General features: G+C 40.5%; 1 protein-coding gene across 1 annotated transcript in view; it reads right to left on the bottom strand.

Moving 5' to 3' along the window:
* The window catches only part of RNF38 (ring finger protein 38), a 112,064-nt gene that overhangs the window by 89,616 nt on the left and 1,148 nt on the right, over nucleotides 1–21,300 (bottom strand). The gene's annotated exons all lie outside the window — the stretch shown is intronic.

Here is a 21,300-nt window from a genome sequence, read left to right as displayed (position 1 = left end):
TTCAGTGAGATAAAGTGGAGCAAGAATACAGAATCATGACCAAAGTCAGAGGGAGCTACCCCTGCTGCAGACCTCTATCCTCCTTGCCAGGCCATTGCCGCACGTTTCCATAACATCAAGACACGCTCTGTTCAGAAGCGGTCAGAGTAGCACACTGCCAGTAAAGCACATGCAAGAGATGTGACCCAGACATTTCCACATGGACATGCAAATATGCTGAATGAAATGTGGGCAGAACCGTGCAACTATGGAGGGCTTATTCTTCATCTGTCTAGCATGGCTCTGCAACACTGGACAAGGCCTTGTTAGTTTCAAAGCAATCCTCATTTTCTACTCTATTATATTATTATATATGCTACTCTACTCTATTAAGATGAGTAGCAACACCTAGGGTCAAACTGAATATAAATAAAACAGAATTATGACAGGATTTAACAACAGCAAGTGAGGGGCAAATGAAGCAACAGATGTAATTCAGCGCCAGTAATTACAAAAGAACCCACACAAGGAGAACAATAATCTCAGCTACACGTGTGGATCAAAAGCTTCCCTTTGCTTCCTCCCCTTAAATGGAAATGGTCTCTTTGCAAAGCTTCTGATAGAACTAACAGATGAATATTCACAACTAGCATAAAAGGACTACAGAAGAAGACTGAAAATGCTGTACACTCAGGGTTTCCTATTACCTCGAAAACTGCATCCTTAAGAGCCCGTAACTAGAGTCACAGAACAGTGATAAAGTGGGGGGTGGCGGGCAGGGGAGGGGTGAGGAAGACAACATATAGACTGGACTCTTCAGCTTAGAAATTAGATGACTGAGTGAACACCACCAGCGCCATACAGCAGGTAGACAGGGAACAGTTACTCACTGTGCCTCAGAAAAGAAGTCCAGTCTGCTGAACACCATGTGCCTGATACAACTTCCAGCTCAGGGAGTCCCTCGGGTAAAACCATGAGAAGAATAACTTAGTTTGTGCCTCACTCAAAATTCATTCTGAAGCATCTACTGAGGGTCACAAGTAGCAACCAGGTACAACCCAGACTGACCTAGGACTAACCTATATCTTACAATACAGGAACAATTAGTTCCAAAAATCACTGCTCACCTTCCCCAAACACCTCTAGAATTTTAACTCCAGCTGTAGATAGGTTCCAAGTTTTGGAAAGCACTTTGGTACTTTTGTGTGGCCTCAGTAAAGCAGCAAGACAAAGCAGGACATCACCAGTGGGACCAAGAGCACTCCCTCTCAGCGTAGGAAATCCATTAAAAGACACTGTGTGGTTTACTGGGCACAAGCAGTTTTCCACAGCCCTAGCAGTCTTATCACAGACTGGTAAGCGCCCGAACAGGGCAAAAGCAACCTCCTAGCACCAGGTTAGATAGAACCTGTATGACACTTTCTCCCTGCTCGGAAAGCAGTCTGCTTGATTATCAGATTTTCTTTTTGCACTATCCGTTCACTGCACTTCGCAAGATGCAGCTTCTCCAAGCACAACAGTGTAAGTAAAAAGATTTTGCCCCATCAAGCAATGTTATTTCCTGGTTCAGAAGCCAGATACTAAGCCTATGATTTTCCTGGAACATGACTAAGGGTGAGATTGTTGATTTCTAGCAGGATACAAGGGGACTGAGGAAAGTCTGAACTTTCTTTAGATTGCTTAACACTTAGCACATGACAGACCCTTCTGTACTCAGGTACCTAAAAACTGAAACTAGAGGAAAGGCAGCAGGTAAGGTTAGCACTAAGAGAACTTAAGAGAAAAGAAAGCAGTAAACAAAATGTTATGTAAATCCTCTGGAAGTGATGTCTTTGTTTCTCTTCCTCCTCAGAACACCCAGAAGTGATGGATGTAAGACAAGTTGGAACGTAGGGAAATGTTAGGGATTAGGATCTGAGTACCAAGGAACTAAACAAGGGTATGTGCAGCCAAGACTAAAGATTAGGAAAAAAGGAACTGGAGAGAACACCTCCCAGACACAAGCTCAACCTGGGGACGGTCTTATATTAAAAGATTCCTACTTCTACCAGTGGTGGGATGTTATGAGGTCAAAGTATCCTTTTATCAAGAGCCCAACACAGAGAATCGAAAATTGCTCTCAGTACAGGCAGCCTCTCAGAAGCCATCAGAAAAACTGGAAGACCCTGCTTAATGCTCCTAATATGCCCTGATCTCCTTTCAAGAGCTACTTTGAGAGAGAAAAGCACAATCCAGATTTTATAACTCAAGTAATATCAGCAGTTTGCTTCAATCTAATGTTAGTTCTCCGAGAGTCAAATGACTAAGCTATCCTCTGGATTTCTAGACACACATCCTCACTTGGCCAACTGCCAATGTTTTCTACATTATTTTCATAACAGAAGTGGTATCTTATGATGGAAACACTCCCAGTTTTTACAGGAAATTGTTTCTCTCCAATACTGGCAATGATACTACAAAGCTTATGAAAATGAACTTTAAGTTAAAAATAACTGTGATGCTAAAATGTTGTTAACATTTTTAACATGATGAGTTCAGCTGGAAACAAAACGTGTAGTCATGTTTAGTTCTGCACGACAGGGTTAATACACTTGTGCGAAACGATAACATGCTTTTGGGTGGTAAGAGCAATTCAGGTCTTCTGCTTTGTACTTGATAAGAAAGAAAAGCTATCTAATATTCATCATATGACTTGAACACAGTTTACATCGTATTTGCTGGTGCATACCAAACACAAGACAAAAAGCACCAAACATGAACTAGTACTATAAGCACAGGAAGAAAGCACCAGGGCTATGTGTGCAAACCATACAGCAGAGCCTGGCAAAAATTAGATTCAGCAGCTGAAGGTGGCATCTACCAGCCCGCAAGCTTATGCTTTGCAGTATTATTGAGAGTTAGGCAAGAAGAATTGCCACCCTCAACATGAGAGGCCTCTAGCTTCAGTCTCCAAAATAGGATCACTCAGAACTGCAGGTAGGGTGGAAACCAAGCTATTCTTTTTGATTCATGAACAAACTGTATCACATAAATGAAGGCAAAGTTGAAAGAAATATGTGCACATTGAGGTGACTGCATCTGTGAAATTTTTCACTCACTTTGCATTACTGTAGAGCTGCATGCAATACAAAATGAAACTTTCTTTCCAAAATGCCAAGTTATTATCTTTTCCACCCCCTCAAGTTACCAAGTATATGTTTCTTCATCATTGATGCTATCACTATCTTTATCTTCACATGGGGAATTTATTTAACAGCCAAAACCATAAATAAGTCAATGTAATCTCTATTTACTTTTACAAGACACTTGTTTACTCTGTGGGTCTGTCTGAAATTTTATCTGTATATCCTAATAACTCCCTAAAGGCTACCAGAATAGATTACTGGTTACACAAATAATCCTTCAGATTACTGAAAAATTAAAATATCTCTATATTCAAGACTGTAGTAGCTACTGACCCTCCATGTTACTCAGTGCTCCTAGAAATCTACCCAACAGTTACAACGGATGAAGAGAGGTGGAAACAAACATCACTTAAAGTTACTACACACAGATTGAAAAGAAATGATTGCAACCTCTTGGCTTTCATTTCTTGATCCCATGTTAAGGAAGCACTGCAACTGGGGGAAACACTTCCAGCCCTCTCACATAGTGCAGTTACCATCTGTAGGAACACTCAGTGAACAAGGGATTTACCTCATTTAACACCTAATGCTAGCGTTAAATTGCAGCAGTTTGTTCATCCAGCTTAGAAGCTTGTGGTTAAAATCCAGGTGATAATGGGCAGTTTTTTCTGCTATTCCAGCTGCAGTTTAAGTGTGCATGAAGTTAGGACCTTAGAAACAGTTAGATTTTAGGACATTCCTTATACTACTTCTAGACAGGTTAATAAAGGGGTGGATGCCTGATTCAGAGCTTTATGACACACACAAACCAAATGTTTTCTGAACTCTGAAAAGACCAAAGCTGTCCTTATCTGCCTTTATGCACCCAATGCCAAACGCTCAAAACAAACCCAACCACAAATCAAACCAGCTCTTGCAGCATGTCCCATTTTCAACTTTTCCCCCCGTTTTGCCACAAAGGTCCCACAGCCTCACAATACAAAGAAAGAGACTGCCCAATACTGAAACACTCTTTAGCTATGGATGCAGATGGTGTTCTTTACTCTGAAGACACTGTGTCATCACAGTAAAAGTTCCCAGGAGAGACCACCTACCTAAGAGTTCATTAAAGGGTCCCACACCCACTCACTCCAGTGAAAAACTGATCCCTTCAAAAATATGTAATCAGATTTTCTTCAAAGAATACTGATGTCTTGGTTAAGCCACAACACTTCAGAAAAGCTCAAAATGGGCCAGTTTTCACCACAGTACAAAATACTGCGCAGCAACCATACCTACAGCAACACCAACTGTTCCTTTTGAATACAAGAATTCTTAATCATTTTTTCTTGGTATGTGAACCAAATGCTACTCAGAAAGGAGCACTTCCTTATAAACAGAAGGACAGAAGCCACTTCCCTTTCCTCCTTACTCATAAACCCCACGCACTCTTCCAGACACAGGGTTTCACTGGGGAGCAAACTTTATTACTCTCTATTCCTGCCAACAAACTTGCTGACCTCTGTCCCTACATGAAAGCACATAACAAAGCTCCCGCTGTCCTTGTGATGGATGTGACTGCTTTCTGCAGTTTACTCTGAACATCACAGCCATTGACATTTGACCACAAGACGGTCTAATCTAAGGTATTAGACAGATGTAATGCACTTACAAGATTCTTGCAAAAATACACACAAACGTCTAGGTACTGCATTTACAAAAAAAAAAAAACACCAAAAAAACCCACAGACAAGGTGCAGCACTTTTATCAAATGACAGAGCTGCAGGTAACTCATAAGCAGATTTTACTGTAGATCAGTCTGAACACTACTGTATATGTTCCATTTATATGCCTGGGTTACTTCTGTATCTTTCTTAGTCTTGCAGTTGCTTTCTCTCTGCTGCTGAAAGAAAAAACTACCACCACAAAAACCCCACCACTTTTGAGTCCCTTGTGAGTGAAGTTAAAAATCATCCAAAACCTAAAAGACACAATACTTCAATCTCTCTCTACATTAAAAGGTTTTGGTTTAGCATTTCATTTTTAATTTGTAATTTTATTTTCTTTAGAATTCCAGACTTTTCTCCCACGGTAAACTTACGAGTATATACAGTATCCTAAGATCTCTGACTCTAGAAAACATCAGTAGGATTCATAGCCACTATCTAGATCCTTCTGTATATGCATATTTCTTTATTCAAAATAATGGCTGCTGTGCAGCTAGTTTTCAATTTTAGATGCAAGCTATAGGTGGGATAACCCAAAAAACCTGCCTTTGGAGTCAACTGCATTACCCTTTTCAGTCGTAGAATTCTTCTAGGCAGCAAACTGCATAAATCATAAGTAATCACACACAAGACAATACAAGGTGCTGAGCTCATTCTGATCCTCTACATTAGCTTTTTCACCCAGCTCTTCACACACTTCATCTTGCCTCAGAACACCCTATGGCAAGTAGTTATGTTTCCTTCTTCAAGCACCTGTCTTGGAGCTGTGACAAAATTGCAAGCTCAATTCCTCATGCAGTCAAAGGAGAGATAAGCACGTATCAACAGGCAATGTTTGTCTGCATTGATTATCTATGTGAATAATTCCAGATCTTTTTATTCCATGCCATCTTGTATCAGATTTACATGGCAAGGTTTTGGTGGCTGAGGGCTACAGGGGTGGCTTCTGTGACAAGATGCCAGAAGCTTCCTCTATGTCCGACAGAGCCAGTGCCAGCCGGCTCCAAGATGGACCCACTGTTGGCCAAGGCCAAGCCCATCAGCAATGGTGACAGCGCCTCTGTGATAATATGTTTAAGAAGGGGTAAAATCTGCAGTAACAGCAGGAGAGAGGCATGAGAGAAGCAACTTTGCAGACGTCAAGGTCAGCGAGGGAGGAGAGGAGATGCTCCAGATGCCAAAGCAGAGATTCCCCTGCAGACTATAGCAAACCACGGCAAGGCAGGCTGTGCCCCTGCAGCCCATGGAGGTTAATGGCGGAGCAGATACCCACCTGCAGCCTGTGGAGGACCCCACAGCAGGGCAGATGGATGTGCCCAGAGGAGGCTGCGATTGAATGGAAAGCCTGTGCTGGAGCAGGCTCCTGGTGGGGCCTGTGGACAGTGCCCACACTGATGCAGGTCTTCTGGCAGGACCTGCGGCCCCACAGGAGACCCATCCTGGAGCAGTCCATTCTGTAAGGACTGCACCCCATGGAAGAGTCCCATGCTGGAACAGTTCATGCAGAACGGCAGCATATGGGAGGGATTCGTATTGGAGAAGTTCATGGAGGACTGTTTCCCATGTGTGGGGCCTCACCCTGGACCAGGGGAAGAGTGCAAGGAAGAAGGAGCAGCAGAGACAATATGTAATGGGCTGACCACAACCCCCACACCCCACCCAGCTGCACCACTCAGGCTGAGGAGGTAGAGAAGTCCAGAGTGAAGATGAGCCCAAGAAGAAAGGAGGTGTGAGGGGACAGTGGTTTAACATCTGGTTTTACTTTTCATTATCGTACTCTGACTTCTGACTGGCAATGAATTAATTTCCACAAGCCAAGCCTGCTTTGCCTGTGGCCATACCGACGGAGTGATCCCTGTACTTATCTCAACCCATGAGCCTTTTCTCTCCCCTGTCCAGTTGAGGAGGGTGAGTGATAGAGTGGCTTGGTGGGCACCTGGCATCCAACCCAAGTTAACTCACCACAACATAACCTTCTTTCTCCACAGGATTTTGTTTCATTTTCAGCAGTTTCTAATTTTTTATGTTCTGCAAAAACAAACTGCTCTCTGGAATTTTCTTCATGTCTCCTAATTCACTAACAGGCTACAGAAGTAATCAACTCTCCTCTCTTTCTCATGGTTTCCTTGTATTCCCTTCCCTGTAGCCAGTTCTCAGCTCCTGGTATTTTTTTTCCTTTGAACTTAGTAAGGTATCTCATTTCTTGGTGTCTTGCCTGCCTAGTTATCACCCACTGTCACTCTGTTCCGTCAGCACTTTCCACAATACCATCACACTCTCACCTTTCTCAAGTAAGCAAGACCCAGCTCTCCCAAACACTCCTATTACCATGGCTCCTTGTGCTCCAACTGGCACTCATGGGAACAACTGAAAGCAAAAGCAGTAACACAGATGCATGGCAGCCAGTACCTGTGACATACCCATATAGCTCAGCAGTCTTCAGTTGTTCATCTAGCAGCTTAACACCAAAAATACCCATTTGAGTTCAAACTCTATTAGATACATGAAAACTTTGAGCAAGAGGGCAAGCTACTTCAATTATGCCCAGTCTAGATGGTCATAACTCCTTTTGATGGGGCTGCTATTACCAGTTTCTTTATACAGTTGAACACATTTCTACTTTTGCTTTTAATTAAGGCAAACACCTACACAATCCAGAATAAAGGGTTCTCAGATTTATGCACAACGTATACACAGATTTAAAAGCATACATATAGTCTAGTTGACTTCAACTGAAATAAGCCTAAAAGTCAAGATGTACTTCAATTGGATATACAAATGATATACAAAAAATACACAATACTCATGAAGTACTGTGTGCAGAACTGGAAGAGAAATACCAAAGTAGCCAGGTCAGCCAGCCCCAATAGCACGTCATTAGTTAGCAGAGTTATATGTTGCAGACAAGTTTCACAAAAGAACTCCATGAAGTTTACAATGCATTCAACACACATAAATCTAGGATGCTGTACTGCCAGTTTCCTCCTCAGCAGTACTTATTTTTATACCTTACATAATGCTCTGAGGCAATTAGAAGCCAAGGAATGTGACCAACTGTATATTTTAAGAGATACAGAGGTGACTGTTCTAGATATTGAGGCATGTAAGTTTTGTGTGCCTGCCTGTGAGCATTCCAACAGCAAACAAACAACTCAAAATACGCAAGGCAAAAGAGAGTCAGAACCCAAGACACTAGGTTTATCTCCAGTTTTGCATGTTTTAAACTCTCAGCAATTTTTGAGACCATCAGTATGCTAGTAACAGTAATAATAACAAGTGGGAAAACAGAGAATATTAAACAGAAATGTAAATATATACTTAAGGGAGACTCTGAATGAACAATGACCTCATGAATTGTTAGATATCCATCTTTGTTTCAGCACACTACCCTTTTCTTAATTAAGGCTGCCCCAACTCCAACAGGCTCTGGCTCATCTCCGAAAGTGAAAGAAAGCCTTCTAGTAACCTCTCTATAGTAATGATGATCAGCCACAGAACTTCTGAAAATCTATAGGAATAATGTCTCTTGCCTTCTCCTTTCCAAATACAGACCTCACAGTATAAGAGCACATATGCCTCCCTGAACATAAGCAGAAACAGTTAAATCAACAAACATAGACCAACAGATCACAGATTAACTCTGTTCTCGTAATACTTGATTTGCAAAGCTGAAGCATGAGTGTTCATGGCTGAAGATGAGAATTATGCCTTAATTTCTGCATACAGCAGAGCAAATCTCCCTTGAAAACCTGACTGCATCTGCTCTGTTTCACAGTGTTTTCTGGAAAGTAACATCTGTGTTGCCTGGGTAAGTAAACTTAGAATTCAAGTTCTCACTACCCAAGTTTTTGCAACACAAATATGCCATATCCAGAGCAAAACACTAGGATGCCACATTTCTTTTTTAGCTATACACCAACCAAGATCCACTTCCCCTTCTTTTTGTGAGTCATAAATTCATAACAATAGCAGTTTGCTTCACATGCAAAAGCCTTCCTTGCTAACACCATAAACACAAAGTTTTGCCAGCATTCATACAAAATCCGTACAGGGAATCCAAGCAGCTGCAGCAGGATGGCACTTTGTTTACCAAAGCTCAGAATCACTTTCGCATCCCACAAGCATGTCACCCTCAACCTGCTAACTGTATTTTTCATTGAGACCTCTGGACAGCCCCTGGCAACAAATATCCACATGTCCCAGTTACCCCTCTCCTAAGGTAACGTGATAGCTCTCCCATCTTAATGCCACTGCCTCGATGATAACATCAACAGCTCCAGTGGCCACAAGAATGCTGAACACAGTAATGTGCAAGAGGTGCAATTCAGCCCACTGAAGTATTTTTATTACACTCTGTTCCTTCAGCGACAGCTTTGAAAGGACAAGCTTGATTGGGTTGGGAGGTAGCAAAAGCAAGGAAAAAGCCTGGAAAGCCATGAGATCAATCCAGGAAACTCCAGCATGACTTGTCAAATGAACTGAGGAACACACAAAATTTTTGAACACAAGGAGCAACAAAACCAACACAGCAAAAGTTAGGCAAAGCAAGATAAAGACACAAACCACAAGTGTTTTGTCAGAAATCACCTCTTAATTTCATCACATGGGCTGCTGGGATAAGGAGGCTGAAGCACTTCAAAAAGGCACCACATAGGCTCCCAATATGGCTGGAAATTTCTTTTCAATACTAGACATAACTGTTAGGAACTTTGACTTTCAAGCATCTGTGACCTGGTGGTCTACATAACAGAACAGGCAAGTGTATTGGTAAGCAGCAATCTTCCAGGTACACTAGGTCTATAACCCAAGAACAATGGGAGTTATGAGGCCAAAATGTTCTTTTTGATGACCTACCCTGTTTCTCAGAACAGGATAAACTCTCCAGAAATAAGCAATTCAAAGTCACTTTCATGCCTGAGAAGCCCTTCTTTACCACTTTAGCTATACTGATCAATACAGCACAGCACAACTTTCTAGCACAGACAAACCCTAAGCAATACCTGCAAAGATGCTGGATAGTAAATATCAAAGCATGTCAGCACACAGACTTCAATAACAGTCATCCCAACTGTACTAGACAGTATTTTAAGTATTTTCACCTATTGCTGTCATAGATCATAAAATCTGATTATTCTAGGCCCTCCCTCTACAGAGATGTAATAAATCTTAGCTAGCATTTCTTCTCCAAACTTTGTAAATTCAAGATCTTTAGAAGATCAACATTAAGAATAGTTCAGTATGCAATCATTTTGGTATCTCTTGACTAGACAATCTGCCTTAAATTGAAAATCTCTAGAGACATAAAAGGCCTCCAAAACTAAACTTGGTACTTTGAAAACAAAGTGCTCCTATGGGCTTCTACAATGACAGAATGATTTCCTACATCTTGGCTTCTTATGCGGACTTCTTTGATACTCCTCTTTTTGTCACTATTAAACTTGAAGAAAAAAAAACCCAAAAGAGTAAAACAGCACAATAGGGAGAAACACAAAGGTAAGGAAGACCTAAGCTACTAGAAATGTTTGTCTTTTTGGGACATCAGTCCTAACCAGAAGATGCATCACCTAAAAAACAAATGATAGGAGGAAAAAAAACCAACCCCAAACAACTGACTTGACACAGAAACATAATGTTGAAGAATAATAAATTAAATAAAAGTCACAAGTCTTTTCTTTAAAATTCTTTAAAGCCACTTTTGCCCCAACCTGACTGGAGACTCAGGAAATCCAGAAAATTCTGGTATCCTCTTTTGGCCTCACTACCCAACTTGCCACACAGCCTCCATGCAGCCAGTTAACAAGAGATACAGATGACACTTCAGTTAATGCACATTAAACAAGTCCATAACAATTATGTGCAACTCATTAATTTTAAAATTCTCTTTTATGACACAGATGTTTTAAGAGTGATCCTCAAAAGAAAAATTAGTAGTTATACGAGCAGCAGAATTAATGAAAACTGGTTTTCATGGATTTTTGTTCTGTATTTTTGTTTTCCCCTCCCTGCAATAACTCCGTTCCCCTTCAGATCCTCACAGTTCACGCTCCCTGCAATTCCTTTGATTTCCCTGGTCCTTGATATCCTACATTCTTTCCTGTGTCTCTGTAACAGACACCATACACTGCAGCTGCCTCAAAGCCCAGCAGCTACCTATATCCATGGGTCAGTAAGCCAAAGAGAACAGCATCAGCTCTCTGTGTTTCCTTTAGGATGCAGACTAATTTATCTGCTACTTAATCACTGATTTCTTACAATTCTTTTTAAGAAAGGCAAAAGCCTCCCTCAGGTCAGAAGCTATTTACACAGAAACAGGACTAAAATAACAAGCATGACAGCTTTACATAGAATGCCACCTCCATATTTACATGGCAAGGCAACCTGAGGAGGTCATATACCACAGTTTTTCACTCTGCCTACTTTCTGTTGTGCTCATATTTTATGTTGCTGACTGAATTCTTGTTCGTATCATTTTTTCTTAAAAGATTTATGCTTTAGTAGATTCATCACATCATAAATACTGGTTAGGTAATGTCCTGGTTTCAGCTAGGGTAGAGTTTATTTTCTTCTCAGTAGCTGGTGTACTGCTGTGTCTGTACAAAAATTACAAATTTGTAAATCTCACAGCGTCCCCAGTCCTCTGCTCCAGTGCTTGACCACCTCAGGGTGAAAAAAAAAATAATCTTCCTAATATCTGACCAGAAATTCATGCGTTCCAGCCTGAGTCCTGTTCCCTGCCTCTTGCCCTACCAGCACACAAAAGTCTGTATCTCTTTTCTCCATCCTCCCATGAGAGAAGGGGTAAAGAGCATTGAGATCTCCTGTGAGCCACCTTTTCACTAGGCTGTGCAATGGTAATTTCATCCAGCTCTTCTCACAGGTCATATGCTCCAGCCTCCACATCACTCTGGTGTCCTCGAGCAAGCTCACTCCAAGTCAGTACCTGCCTCCTCAGCAGAGCTGCTACCCACCCATTCAGCCCCCAGCCTGACCTTTTGCACAGTTATTCTGCCTCAGTGCAAGACTTCGCATTTGCCTTTGTTGAATACCATGAGATCCTCAATTCTCCAGCTTGTCAAGATCCCTCTGAACAGCATGTCTCCCTGCCAGCATACTGACTGGTCCCCACAGTACAGTGTGATCTCCAAACTAGCTGGAAGACCACTACTCCATCAGAGAGATATGTTGCTCAGTAATAGCAGTCCCCCAGCTAGTTCACAGATTACGCTGTACTGTGGGGACCAGTATTTTTTTCAAGTTTGTAAGATGACACCATCCCTGTCACTGTTGTCTTACAATTTTTACCATATTTACCACTTCATAGCTCTTCCCTAATCCCCCAAGTTCACTATGACCTTTTCAAAAAAAAGCAGCCAAAATGCAACAAGTCCTTTATTTTTCCTAAGTGCTCAGTACGACTACATTTTCCCACCCTTAGACTACTTTAAAATTAGGAAGAAAAATATAAATCCTTTTAAATTTTATTAATCCAAAAATACTGCAGATTAGTGGTTTAAACGAAGATTCATATACACATTTCTATAGCTTAGCATCACAGACGACCAAACAAAATATTACATAGTCAGCAAGCAAGAGACCCTATGGGCACAAGAGGCTGCCAATGTTTTAAAAATGAAATTAAGTTTTAACAAAGAAAAGAATTGTTTTTCTGGGTGTGTCTCACTCACTTTTTCAGTCCAACTCAACAGACACCTATGAAGAACAATATCAAATATACCTGGACTCCCACTTTCTTGAAATAATGCCACTGCAGCATGTACAATGGTTTGCTGCTTTACTTCCTTACAAGCTCGGTCACAGATTTCTGAAGTTTGAATGCACTTCTCACACCAGTGGCTTTCACTCCCAAGCCTCCAAAAATAGTAAGGAATTTCTGAACTTGCTCAGAAACCTCACCTGTATCCAATCTCCAGAGCCATCTGCAAGAGCAATTTTCAGATCATATCATAAACACTTTATGTAATCTTGCTCAAAAACACATACAAACCACAGATTCCTGGAGTTTCTGAGCAAAAAGGCTCAATAACCTACTACCAAATCTGCACAAAAATTCTTTCCAAAAGCTACTGTTCACTCCTGTTTGACTTGGTGCCACACCAGCCTACAAACAGGAAAGAAAGCAATGCCATGCAGAAGATCTATACAGAAAGCCTGCACACACTAAAAATAGGCAAATAAACACATTTGTAAGGGGAATTAAGAAAAAAAGTAAATCACTTTAAAATGTTGACTGGGGGGCACACGGCAGGAACGGACACTACAGTTTAGGTCCTGCGAACATTTGCACATGCTCTTAATGAAAGCAGAAGTATCCATGTGCCTAAAAACGAAATCAAATCTTCACAGAGCAAGAACCCAAGCAGATAGTAAATACCTCAAGTTTTCACTTCAGAACATGAACATACACCAGGTGCAAAGCAGGAAAAGGTAAAGAGGGTATAACTTCCAGCTGTGCTGAAAAAACACATAGCAAATGTTTTCAAAGTGTATGTCGCAGTTCCTTGGTGCAGTTTCAATCACACGGCACTCATGCTGTTCCAAGTATTCTCAAACAGACCCATTTGTTCTACATATACAGTTAATGTTACTAGCCACACTAATGTTAATAGCCACCCCCCAGACTCTCGTACAAACAGAAGTCATGTGAACAAATACTGTGTATAGCTTTTAGCAATTTTTAAACTATTTAAGGGTAGTTTTCCTAACAAGACAATTTTCCAGGTACACAGTTTATGATGTATTTTAGTAAAATTCACAGAATTCATACCTTACTCCTCAACAGCAGAAAATATGTAACATAACTAACAACCTTCCTCCTGCCCTCCTTCTAAAACAGCGTGCCCTGGAGCATAAATCAGTAGCATTACAGGAAAAAGTGCAATTCTCTTATTCATAAGGGATATCAAAACCACTCATAAACAGCCTTTAACTGTGTAAGTAATGTTCTTTTCCATACTGGCTGCATACCCTTGTGCTACAGTTGTGTACATTATACAAAAGAACAAAAAAAAAATCAATGAAAGAGTTAAGTAAGCTTTTCTGATTATTTTTTTTCCCCCAATTACAGTGACGGCGTCTGACCTCTTTTAAGATTACGTTTCCCATCTGGGATCATCACAGAAGCTGGTGACCAGAACCAAATGCTTAGAGTTGTGAGCTCTGAAATACTTAAAAGTTTCATTGAAGGCTGGATACTATGACAGCCCATGTCGAAGAAAACTACATTAGCTGCTAGACAATGCAACAAGCAACACAGATTATCTGTGTGGATGCAGAATCCCAGTCATTACAAGAGAAATGGCTTGACACACTTTACCTCCAGACTGATCACAGATGTTACTTTTTCATTCATCATGGTTGCAAAGGACTTGCATGAGAGGGAGGATGCAGAGGCTCAACCTAGGCACAATGCCAGGGATAATGGGAACAGAAACCCCAGGAGTTTAGAGCTGGGGTGCCTGGCTCTCACTGAGAAAGACCTGCATAGGAGTGTCTTAAGAATGAACATTTGGAGCCTATGTGTGTATTTGAGAAGCTCAGAAAACAAAACCATTGTGCTTGCTTAAAATACTTCTGAAAATATCTATGACTTACTAATCAAAAAACCCTCCTGCATTTTTCACTAAATAAAGCGAAGTGTACATTCTTTGTTGTGTATGTGTAATGTGACATTACACATCAAGTAACTTCCAGAAGAAAGCTTTATTTTAAGTCAGAGCACAATAATAATAATATATTTCCCCTCAAGAATGGAGAATCTTTTCCTTATTCAGGGAATGCTAACAACCAAGCACTTACTGTATTTCACATATACGAAGAATAAAAAAAAAATGTTTAGAACAAGCATAGAAGAATGCAACCAGAACACGTTAAAAAAAAAAGCCAAAAAAAAAAAAAAAAGCCAGCACCAAAAAAGAAACACACAACAAAGCAAACAAGACCCAGAAAAACAAAGGTGGGAGAAAGCAGCACCATCATATTAGAATATTCTTGCAAAGGGAGCTCCCACTGCAAACTTAGTAAGATGCTCTCTGATATTTTGGTACTCTACCTTCTTGTTATACATCCCACCCACATCCTGCATCACATTAACACAGACAACTCGTATGTTTAGATGACACATGTCCATCTGGACTTCTGATATGAAGCAGATGCCATACAACAGAGCACTTAAAATACCTGAGATGCAAGAACTAATAAAAAAGGCTGCAATGCTATTGGTTGAAAAAGATTTAAAGCCTATTTTTCTCAGGAAAACAACAGGGGTCAAAAAGATTCTGTGCACACGTGGATTTCACTTTGCCAATATAATCTGTGGGTGAAAAAAGGGCTGTATAAGCAGCAAAACTAAATATAAAGAGTCAAGAAAAAACCCAACATTTTTATTGAGCACAGCTTTTCCAATATTTTACAGTGTTCACAATCATGTTTTTTAATATCTTTTTTCAAAATTTCTCATTTTAACCTTTTTGTGACAAGTCAAACATACTTCTCAGACTACGTTGTGAAGAGTGTTGACTGTTCAGTCTCTACAAATGGATGAAAAGCATGGATGAAGTAGTGAGGGTATGAAGCAGTAGGAGTACAAAATCTGCTCTGCTGCCTATTCTTCTATAGTAATTTCATATTGTAAAGAATTAGCTCAAGGTTCAAATAGCACATGTAATGTGCCTGGGATGCCAACTTCAGATAGATACAAAAATGCAAATGTTGTAGCATTACCATTAAACACAGACAAATCATGCAGACGTAAGAGCGAACTGTGAGAACATGAACAAAGCTAGTACACACACATAAAAATATATATATATATTCACAGAATCATTTTGGTTGGAAAACACCTTTAAGGTCATTGAGTCCAACTGTTAAACATTGAGTCAAACTGTTAAAATACACACTGCCAAGTTCACCATTAAACTGTGTCCCTAAGTGCCACATCTACGTGTCCTTTAAACATCTCCAGGGATGGTGACCTAACCACTTCTTTAGGCAGCCTGTTCCAATGCCTGACAACCCTTTCAGTGAATAATTTTTTTCTAATATTCAATCCAAACCTCCCCTGGCGCAACCTGAGGCCGTTTCCTCTTGTCCTGTCATTTGTTACATGGGAAAAGAGACACACACCTTGCTACACAGTCCTTTCCAGGTAGTTATCATTATCCTTCACTGGAAGATCTGATCTGCAGTAGTCTGATATATAGACACAAAATTCAGTTAGTATTTCAGCCTACTCTGAAAAGGCATCAGCAGCTTGCTTCAGTGAATGTCACATAGTTCCAGTGTTCACCTACACTGCTGGTGATAAAGAAGTGTTAATACTTGAAAGACTGAAACCCAAAACGCAAAGGCAAGGGATCAGGAATGTTTGACAGCTGTATACCTGTACTTTTTTGTGACATTCTTTTTCTTTGAACTGAGACTGTACTGCACATTGAATCATCAATTATCTTTCAGTTACTTTAACTGAGAGGAGACCATCAGTTTCAAAACCAGGCAAACTCTAACCAAAAACTGTACAAGACATCAGACCTAAATTGCTTCTCAGCTGCAAATTCATGCCATCTTCACTAATGCCTGTGGAGTGACACCAGCAGAAAAATCAACACAGGTTTACGTCTAACACTTCCTCTGAAATGAAAATTAATCTCTCCATTTTACAGGCAATTAACAACTTCTATAGCTAACAAAAGACAATTAAGTTTACAAACCAAATCCATTGCCTGCTACATTGCAGCTCTATATTATGTTCTTCTGTGTAACCTCCCAAATTCACAGTCCTTCTGACAGCTGAAGTATCAGTTCCAGCAAGTCATCCAGTTCAAATCAACAGATACTGAAAATAATCAATATCTTGATGGATTAGACCAAAAGCATAATTTAGGTTATTTCATAAGCAGATGTTGCAAAGAAAAGCATGCATTTCAAAATTAAATGCTTATCTCTGGTCTTTTTGCTGGAATTTGTACTGTAGAGACAACTTGGAACTTTTAATTCCTGTGTTCCTGCATATTTTACATCTGAAATATGCCAGTATAGGCAAAGATAAAATGGTTCATACTGCAAGAACTATAATTAAAAGATCTGCATATTGATTTAATTTTGTTAATTTTCCTTAAAATACATTTATCTCAGCCTCACACTAAATACTTGTATCGGGGGGTGGGGGTGGGGGGGGTGGAAATCAACATTTGCTAGCATTCACTTGAGCTGGTTGATGCTGGCACCTGAACAGCACACTTCCAAAACAACTTCATACAGTACATTTACGGCATAGAACAATTTCAGGCTATAAAATTATCATTTCCAGTTTACACAAGCACTACATATAAATTTACCAAAGAAAGTCAAAGTGAAATAAAAAATAAAGTGGTAGTCGCAGAGAATGCCTTAAAACAAACGCACATTATCTGAAAATAATTGCATTTATTTCCCAAATTAATCCCATAAATATGCAACTCATGTTTATTACAACTAGCTTTGTGAAATATTCTATGTATGTCTGCTAACATTAATTCCATGATTACTAGAATCTGTTCAGAGTACAACTACTTTCTCTAAAAAACACAAAGCTTCTATCTTCCTTTATAATTAAAAACTAGCAAACAGCACACCAACATTTTAATAATAATTCTGAGATACTGAAGATAATTGCAATCTAGTGTCCAAGACAGATTTGTTCTACCCTGATGGTTTTGGCTGGGACAGAGTTAAATTTTTTCATAGTATCTTGTATGGGGCTATGTTTTGGATTTGTGCTGAAAACACTGTTGATAACACAGGGAGGGATTTTTCGGTTACTGCTGAGCAGCATTTACACAGTGTCAAAGCCTTTTCTGCTTCTCACACTTCCCCACCAGCGAGCAGCCTGGGGGTGCACAAGAAGCTGGGAGGGGACACAGCCAGGACAGCTGACCCCACCTGACCAAAGGGATATTCTACACCATATGACATATCGCTCAACAGTAAAAATCTGGGGGAAGAAGAAGGAGGGGGGGATGTTTGGAGTTACGGTGTTTGTCTTCCCAAGTAACCATTACGCATTGTGGAGCCCTGCTTTGCTGGGGATGGCTGAATACCTGCCTGCCCATGGGGAGTGGTGAGTGAATTCCTTGTTTTGCTTTGCTTGCATGTGTGGATTTTGCTTTACCTATTAAACTGTCTTTATCTCAGCCCATGAGTTTTCTCACTTTTACTTCTCCAGTTCTCTCTCCCATCCCACTGCACGGTGGGGAGTGAGCAAGCAGCTGTGTGGTACTTAGTTGCTGGCTGGGGTTAAACCATAACATCTACCCAACCAACATGCACAGCAACAGACTTACAATACTGTGGTAATTTAACCAAAAAGTACCACCAAGGCACTTCTTTACTTATGAGTATCACAGTTTAACTAAGTTCATACAAAGGTGCAGCAATACTAGTTTCCACTTGGGGTTTTTTGTTTGGGTTTTTTTTTTTGTTGGTTAGTTTTAAGCTATCAAAATCAATCGCAACTCTTGAAAATCATCCACATACTGAATGTGTTTCACTTGTTCTTACTAAAAAGCTATCTCTCCATCTTGCTTTATTTTACACAGTTATAAAGCTGTGAAAGCATCTATGTGACATAACTCGCATCTATCTCCAAGCATGCCAGAATCAAGTAAGACACTCACCATAAAGCCACAGTAACTGATTTCCAGTTTGAGAGCAAAACCACACATACCATGCATAGAGGGTTTAACTATGCACAATTGCTAAAGGCACAAAAGTTTACATGTGCGGATATGAACATACTGGGAGTTTTAGTACTTGTATTACAACTGCTTAACGTATACAAGCATTAGGCAGAACCATTGTGAATTCAAACACCTTTCTACTGCACTTAATCAACCCATTAATACAATATTTACAAGCAGTTCCATCCCCTCACATTCTGCCGTTACGCACATTTGAAAACTCTGATCCCTTCATCAGCAGTTTCAGTTTCTCCGGACTGAAAGACTTAGCAGATGCCCAGTTATCTGCCAAAATAAGAACATCCCATTACTCCTCTTAACAATATATTTTGACAGGACTTAGCCTCACACAGATCTTAAACAACAATTTTAAAGTTACTCTAACGAAAGACTTTGCAACATCAGGCAGGCAAGCAACATTAATTAAATTTAGAAAAGTTTACCTGACGACATGCAAAAAGCCGACATGCGTAACACAGGTGTTTAACAGAAAAGCTACTTTCACCAGCTACAGACATCACATCAGTATCCTAAGTACACGGCAACTTTCAAAAGCCATCTTTCCTTTCCTAATGCTGCAAAACCTGAGAACGTTAACACAGACTTTACAAAAAAAAAAGTGATGCTGAAAAGGTCTAAGAACGTCCACTACGGACACACTCTTCTCTTCCCAGCTGACGATCTTGCCTCTAGGTGGGTTTCTCTCTTTTACTGAGGAGATGCATGTACCCCAGCAAAGGCAAAGTATTTTATGGAAGGCGAAGTGCCTCTTAGGAGCAGAATCAATTTCCTGAACGAAACAATCAGCTCTTCAGTGCAACATTTTCTAGTCCAATATTCTTTCACTAATTTGACAGCCATAAATACTTTCCCTTCTATTGACACATGCTGTTGGGGAGAAAAATACAAAAGAAACAAGAACAAAACCAAACAAAAAACCCAAAACAAAGCAAAACAAACAAAAAAACCAAAAAAGAACCAGCCATCACTAGATGTTCTTCTGCTGTTGATAAAGAAATAGTAAACATTATCTCAACCTTGTTTGTAAACTACCATAATTTTACTAACCCCTAATATCTGAAGACCAAATCACAATACAGGTTTTTATCAAAAGTTAATATACTAGGGCCACTAATAGGGGACTACTGCTTTCAAGAACACAACTAGGAGAATGCTCAGCAGAACAATCCAAGTTCAGCCCTGATGCCAGAGATTGGTGCATCTTTTTTTCTACTGGTGGCAAGTATTTGAATGAATCAGGCAGACCTTCACAAAGTCAAATTAACAGTTTTCCTGTTTGGAGAAAAGAAAAAAACATTTCTCATCCCCAATCTAGAAGTCTCCTGGATTTGTCTGTAAATTATGATGCTATTTCAAAAGGAGAAGATGAATCAGAGATCATACTGCATGAAAACATTATTTGAGTTTTCCAGATCACGACTAAAACAAGGATTCACCTGCTATGCTGATTTAAGAATACTGTAAAACTTAATCATTTAACTTGGGTGTCTGCAAAAGCTCTTTTGAGAAAACTGGTTCTGACTATTCTATTTACCATTAAGCACAGGATCTGTGCTAGTGAATACCAGAATTTGAGGACAAACCCCAAAAGCCCCTTCCCTTTTTAGAGGGGGGGGGGAAGCAAAACCAAAAAAAGCCCAGCATTCCCTAACCCAACAGTAAGGTCATTGTACACTAGGCCTGTGATGAATTCATTATATGATAATATAATCTTTTCTCCACCAAGACGTTCCAAATCATGAGCAATACAAAAGCTTTTATCTCCCAACAGTAGCATACTAGGTCAATTTGTCTCGGATTAAGAGTGCGGGAAGGTTAGGAGAGGTTTTGCTATCATGCTTTAAAATAAGGTTATAATCTACAAGAACGTCCAAGCAATTTAAAAGCAAAAAGTTGAAATACAGTTTCATCAGGTAAAACTTCCATTTCTAGATCACCTATACTGGAAAAATATTTTTCTCCTCTATTATTTGGAAGGCTCAAATAGCTAGACAGGATAGACTGATCTTCCCCATGCGCCATGCGGTCTCAGCATGTAGGAAAAGCTATTTTTGAGCTCTATGGTACAAATCAAAAGGTAAAAGTTCGAGTTCTTCCTCAACTTTCTGCATGGCAATCCTTTTAATACGCTGTCAACCACAAATTTCAAGAGGAACTTGTTTATAAAACCTACTTCATTCCAGAGCAAGATTTCCATCAGTATAACCACCCGTACTGCAGACTCCTGTAAATCATCCAAGCCTCCAAGACAAGAGCACCACTACAAATACGTTCTAAGAAAAGACTAATTAGTTATCTCATTTCTTCACCCTCCAGGCCCAGCGAACCACATCTCGTTTTCCTCCGTTCTCCCATACCGCTTCCTAATCGCTAACTTCATATACACATACACGGTTTCATCCTGGCTGCCATTCACAAAAAGCTCCCTGGGAAACGATCTAAGGCCCCACTCCCCAAACCACACAGATACAAAATTAAATTTAACTAGGTGGGAAACTCCCGCGCAGTGCTGGTACCGGGTCCGGTGTCTGACAGCAAGCACGTCATCCCCGGTGCCGGGAGCTTGGTCCCGGCATCACCACCGCTCAGGGACCAGCTGCTCAAAGCCAGTTCCTCGGGGGGCAACCGCCTCAGGCCTCAGGCAGCGCGGCCGACTTCACAGCATCCCGGAGCCACACGCGGGGCTGGAGGTGACCTGCCGCCGCGAACCGCGCACCGGCACCACGGCCCGCCGC

This window comes from Falco peregrinus, chromosome Z (assembly GCF_023634155.1).
Source record: "Falco peregrinus isolate bFalPer1 chromosome Z, bFalPer1.pri, whole genome shotgun sequence".
NCBI classification, from domain to species: domain Eukaryota; kingdom Metazoa; phylum Chordata; class Aves; order Falconiformes; family Falconidae; genus Falco; species Falco peregrinus.
This window is presented reverse-complemented; position numbering and strand designations above follow the sequence as displayed.